Source organism: Stegostoma tigrinum, unplaced genomic scaffold (genome assembly GCF_030684315.1).
Source record: "Stegostoma tigrinum isolate sSteTig4 unplaced genomic scaffold, sSteTig4.hap1 scaffold_143, whole genome shotgun sequence".
NCBI lineage: Eukaryota > Metazoa > Chordata > Chondrichthyes > Orectolobiformes > Stegostomatidae > Stegostoma > Stegostoma tigrinum.
The window spans coordinates 2,842-9,242 of NW_026728088.1; positions in this window are offsets into that span (position 1 = coordinate 2,842).

Here is a 6,401-nt window from a genome sequence, read left to right on the forward strand (position 1 = left end):
ACAAGTAAAATGATTTATTTGGTGTTTTGTGACCAGTTGCAGCTGTGAAAATGTTGACATGTCACACTGTGTAGTGGGTGGAAACCTAAGTTTGTCAGAAACTGAAGGAGTAATTGACAAGTAAATTTGATGTGATGACAGATTAAACCTGTTGTTCAGTATTTGGGATCTAATACTGTGAAAGGGAACTGTTGGGATTTGCTGTAGGATTATGTCAGGGTTGCCTCAGGAAGATACCCCAACTGGCAGTGCAGTGAGCACCAATCCAGACAACAGCAATCACATGAAGCAACTGCTTCACTGCTTCTGCAATGTTTGGCTTATTTTAAGAGATGGAATAATGTTGAATTAGCATAAAGCATTCAAAGCTTTTCAATGGTAGACTGAAATTTGCTTGTCTTTCAGTATCAAGTTCTTGCACAGCGCAGGAACGGCTTTCAACAAGGGTGAAATACTGAAGAAATGGTTTTCTCTCCTTATTGCCCTGCTCTGTCTCTTCCAACCCACACCCCAGCACTGCCTCAGTATGAAGGCCTGTGGGCATCCTGTGGAAGTCAAAAGGACCCCTCTCTCAACACTGTGATTTTTTGTTGTTGAATTGGGTTGGATTTAATTCTGGACGTGTTTGCCTGTTCTAAATGACTTAATTTGTTCTCTTCGATCAATTGCAGTTCTGGAAATGTTGACAGTGCAAATGGTGAGGAAAATGGAAGTTGTGTTTCTTCAGGATCCAGCGAAATAATTGCTGAGTAAGTTTAATTGCATGCATGACAAAGTGAATCATTATTCAGAATATGACAAAGCGGTAGGAAATAGCTGGGGAGCTAGCAGTTTGTGCAATGTTATACAGCCATCAAATGGTAATAGCCCAGAGACAATGATTTGATGTTTGTACCAGCTCTCAAAGAGGGACTTGCCTACGTTCACTCCTAAGTCCTTTTACTGTGTAATACTGCGAAACCTCTCCTTTCGAAAATTGTAGTTCACTTTTGAAGACCGCAATTGAAGCTGCATCCACCACACTATTCGGCAGAGCTTTCCAGTTCCTGAATAGGCTATTGAAAAAAAAAATTCCTTGTCACCATTGGTTCTTTTTGCTGATCATCTTAAATCAGTGTCCTTTTCTCCTTAAGCCTTCTGTCACAAGGCACCGATTGTTCTTATCCATTCTAACCAAATCCCTTATGATTTTGAACACTTTTACAATCACTTCTTAGTTTTCTCCAAGAGCAGCCTGAGCTTCTTCAGGCTCTCCACAGGGCTGTCTAGTTTGTCATCTCTGGTAATATTTTTTGGGAATGTTTTGTGCACCCTGTCAAATCCCTTCCTGAAGTGTGGTTGGTAAATACCAGAGTTGAGGGCATATCAGGAGTTTTTTTTTATAATGATTAGTCAGAACATATTTGTTTTTCATACAATGCTCCAATTTTTAAAGTTCAGAATCCTGATGATATCTTCAACCTGCACTACCACTTCTATAATTATTGTGCACACACATACACACACACTATCGATCAAATATCAGGCATGGATCATTTCAGGAAGCACCATATCATAAGATATTTATTTTGGCTACAGAAGAGAAGAAGGAACAATCCAGAATAATTTTGATTTGGAGGAGGTCCAACTTCAAAAGGAGCAAGAAGGCGTTTGCAGCAAGTAAATTTCAACACAAGTTTAGGCAAAACTGCAATGAAACAGCAGTCTGTCTTACAGCAGGAGGTTGTTTAGTGACAATCTCAGAATGTTCCCACAAGCAGGAGAGAGTGGCAAATGGTACAAATGATGAGGATTATTGATGACCCCAATGTGTACAGAGTGAAATATAGGTACTTCAGAAGGGAAGTGTAGAAGGAAAGGAGACTGGCAAACATTTTCAGGTGCCTTGCAGCATTCAGTAATCTCTTGCTAAATGTGGATTTGCATGCATAAGAGATTTAAAGGACCCACAAAATATTGTGCCATATTAATGCAGTCAGAATGATTTCACGGGCAATACACACATGTTCTAATTTTCAAAATGAAAAGAAAAGAGATGTGGAAATCCAGTGTGTGATGTTCATTCTGCTTCCCCGACATTTACATTAGATTTTCTTTTCTCAAAGATGAACTTGTAACTATTTTGGGCTCTCCTATTTCCTGCAGGAATCCTTGACAACATCCTGTGATGAACTTGTTTGTTTACAACAAGGCAAAGCAGTCCTTCAGTTCTCCTGTTCTGTGCCCCTATCCCCTTCCAATATCCCTGATCCCAAATGGTGGCACAAATCATGATTAAGCACCCCGCTAGTGGTTTGGGACAAAAGTGAATAAAACATACTCACAAAACATAATACAGAGACAGGTGGCAAAGTATTTTTGATTAATTTTTCGCAATAATGAAGTGATTTTGACCCAGTACAACACAAAGTTTAATAAGTGCGGTGAATGTGTTAGGACAATGACTAGAACTTGAGATTAAGGATAAAATGTAACATTGACTTCCTTCAATGCTTTTTATGTAGTTTGGAGCTTCCTGAAACAATGTTTGGGATGTCTAAGTTTCTGCATGTAGTGAATGGAAGAGTGCTATTTTAATTGAACAAAATCTATCAATTTCTGTAAGTCTGTGTTGGGCATAACAATAAAAGTTTGGAAGCTGAATGCAGTATGAGGAGCCTTTTTGCAAAACTGAAATGTTGGTCAAATGGTGGTCTGTTTACCACTGAAATATGCAGGAGTACCGCAATTCTGTCATAATGGGTTGCATATTTTTCAAATGACATCAGTGATGGTTTCTCTTGTCACCTCAGTTTTTTTTAATACATTAGTTTTCTGAATGTCGGTGAGTATTTAACAGTTTATGCAATTCACAAATGGTTTTTTGGGGTAACTGATCAAAACTCAGTTCAGAGACAAAGCGATTCTCACCACTGCTGACCTTCAATTGATGTGCCTCTGACATTATAGGGACACCCCGGGGATGAAAAGTTTCACAAATGTGCTATGCTTATAAAATTTGAGAAGATCAGCAAATAACCAGAGGTGATTAGATTTTTCTTCAAAGCAGTAAGCTAATGAGCTGGCTTTCATGAACCCAATGGATTGCAGAAATGATCCAGCTGGTCCTTTCAAAAGGGAATTTGGGTTTCTCTTTTTTCCTGTGGCCAAAATATTCTCTTTCTTTGCCCAAGTAAATAAATGTTCCAGCAGAATAATTCCAGCAATAAGCTTTTGAGTTTTAAAGAAAAAGATGACCTATACTTGCCCTCAAATTTTAAACATGACAGCTCACTCATGTGTCTCACATTATCTCTCAGAGGTTCAATAGTGCATAAAGATTCTTCGCAGGTTATTACTTTCTTATTTGCTTTTGTATTGTGCCTGTAGTCATCTTAGATGATGGTATTCTTTTAAAGGTCAAGCGAAAAATTTGTAAAACGAAGGAATCTCAGCAAAATGTGGTTTGTTGAAATTTGAGGAGGTTGGTTCTCATTAAGCTCTGAGATCGTTCTGGTTAAGACAATCATCTGTTATATTTACTATCTCCTCCTTTCACAGTGTAACTGTTTATTACATTGGCTGCTTAGATCACTGACTTGTCTATTGTCTTTTGGTGAATGTTTCCATTTGCAGGGAGATGCTTGCGAGATTTTAAAAAGTCAACAACAAAATGGCTTCCATGCCATTCGAAAGTTCAAATCCATTTTACTAATTGGACAGATGTTGTGTTTAAGATTCGTGTTTGAGTCAACCATTTGAATTCAGCTAAAAGATCATCATAATTCAATGGATGCTAATAGTATCCATTCACCTTACACACATCCTACATTTCAAGATTTTCCTATATCCATAGTGAAAGGGAGAAACAGGCTGACTAGATGCTACAGTTATTTTGGTTTTCTGTAATTAGATCCAAGGAATTCATCCCTTTTTGCATGAGTGTTCTCATTTACTTAGGTGTTTATTTGAGACAGAGAATTAACTGGAGCTCAAAATTGTTCGGATCACATAATTCCAATATAATTTTAATAATCTGTTTCTGGCCAAGTTTTCGAAGTATTGACGAACAGTCGATGACTTACGAAGGAATGAATTTATGGCTGACAGATGTGCTGAAGAGACAAAAATGCATTAAAAATTAACCTCAGAGGACATTGGAATACTGCAGAGAAAGAGAGGTTGAGCAAGTCGTCAAAGATCTGACAAAGACAGTTGTACATGGGTAAATTTGAAGTCCATTTTGGCAGGAAGCATAGCAGTTTTTTTGTTGAAGGAGATTGCATAGCTCTGAGATACAGTGGATTCTGGGTATCCTCGTGCATGAATCACAAATTGCTTATGTACAGATACATTAAGTAATTAGGAAAGCAAATAAATGTTTTCATTTTATCATGAAGGAACTTAAACACAAAATTAGGGATCACTGGTGAGCCCATATCTTGAATGTTTTTCTTTGTGGTGGTCAGCCTTATTTAAAGATGGAAGTAAATATATGAGAGGCAGTTCAGAACAGGTTTACCAGAATAATACCGAGCCTAAGTGACTTGCCTCACAAGGAAAATTTGTACAGACAAGGCTTGCATCAGTCGGTGTTTAGGGCGGAAGGCGCAATGTGATTGAAAGAAAAAAACCTGAGCATTTGTACAGGGTAGATATGCAGACGGTGTTTCCTCTTACAGAAGAGACTAGAATGAAGGGCGAGTGTCTAAAATTCAGTGGTTGTCAACTTAAAACAGTGGTTTTTTAAATATCTCAAAATGTGGGTATTCTTTTAAGTTTTCTTCCTGAAAAGATGGTAAAAGCAGAGCGCTGGAATACTGTAAATGGAAAGATAAATAGATACTTGTTGAGAGCAAGGGAGTGAAAGGTCACTCAGATAGGCAGGAATGTAGATTTGAAGTTACGATCAGATGAGACAGAACCACATTGAATGTTTTACTCTTCTCTGTTGTATGGGATGTGGCAGGTATGCTGTAAAATGCCAAATTGGAGTTTCAGTGTAATGTTTTAACAAACTCGGTAATCAAGGCTTCAAATGCCGAAATCCCGAACCTTCAGATGTTTTTCAGTGGCTGAATGCAAATTGTAGATTCAAGCTTGTTTAAAATCACTTAGTTTGTGCTGTCTGACCAATTGCAGATATGGAAGCTTTGACACCTCAGAGGCAGAAGAGATTCCAGTAATCGATTCAGTGAACACAGAGTAAGCTTTAGTCTAATGTGTGACTTAATTTAGTTTCATCCAAAATACAACAATGTTAAAAAACCTGCTGGCACTTCCTGTAAGATCTGTGGAGGGCCTTCCTCCCACAGCAATGCAGCAAACACTAGACAGCAGCAGTCACATTAACAAAGTTGCTTGATTGTATCAAAAATCTACACAGATTTTGTTTGTTTAAAAAGAAAAGCTGTATTAACAGAAAAGATCCAAAAGTGTTCAGTGAAAAAAATTGCTCATCCATTCACTATTCAGATCTTCATTTGTCGCCAAACATTTAGATAGCTGAGCTCTGAATTAAGGATACCACATGTTGAAGAATTGAGGTTCCTACCTCATCCCCTCCCCTCAGTCTGCCTGTGGTGTCTTTCAAATCTCCTGTGAAGGTTTTGAAGAAAAACCTGCTGCTGTCCATGAACACACTAAATCTGGAGGGTGATCTTTTTTCATAAAAACAGTTGACAAAAGGATGAAATAGGGGCAGAGCTGCAATCTTTACAATTGTCATTGCCGAGCTTATAGAAAAGAGATTTGCAGGCCAATGTCCACTGCGGGAGTTGAGGAACTCTAATATTTACCAGAGAGACAGACAGACACAAGTGGCTGTCAGCTGGTGACGTGATTCATGCCCAGTGAGTCATTAAACCACCTACTTTGCCCACCTCTGACAATACAGTATAATGGTGCAGAAGAGAGTTCAGCTTTCCTCCTGAACTCCCCTCCACTTTGCCAAGAATTTCATGTCTCAGGCCGAGGCCAGTTGACTTGGGACATTCAGCCCTGAATGTAGAGACGCTATCTGAAGTTCTTCACTGGAAAGTTGGTTGCCTTTCTGTATTTGGGCCTGGAGCTCTTTGTTTGAGATATTTTTAGACTTTGCAACAAATATAAAATGTTGAAGAAATGGATTTGTTGCATCCTTCTCCCTCTCTCTCTCTCTCTCTTTACTTCCACACTCCAGTCTCATGGTCTTATCTTGCAAACTACCGTTGGGGGTTTCGGGGAGACCAATGACCATATTCTGTAGTTGCGTCTTGACCCGTTGGTAGAAAATAAGCTGTCAATGGCACAAAATGCCGACTCAATGTCTTTCAGGTGTATGGAGATAATTTTCTTGTGGATGTGGATGTTTCCTCAAATTTACTTGATAACACTTTTAGGACCATTTGCAGATCACCTGAAAGTGCAAACTACAAGGTAGA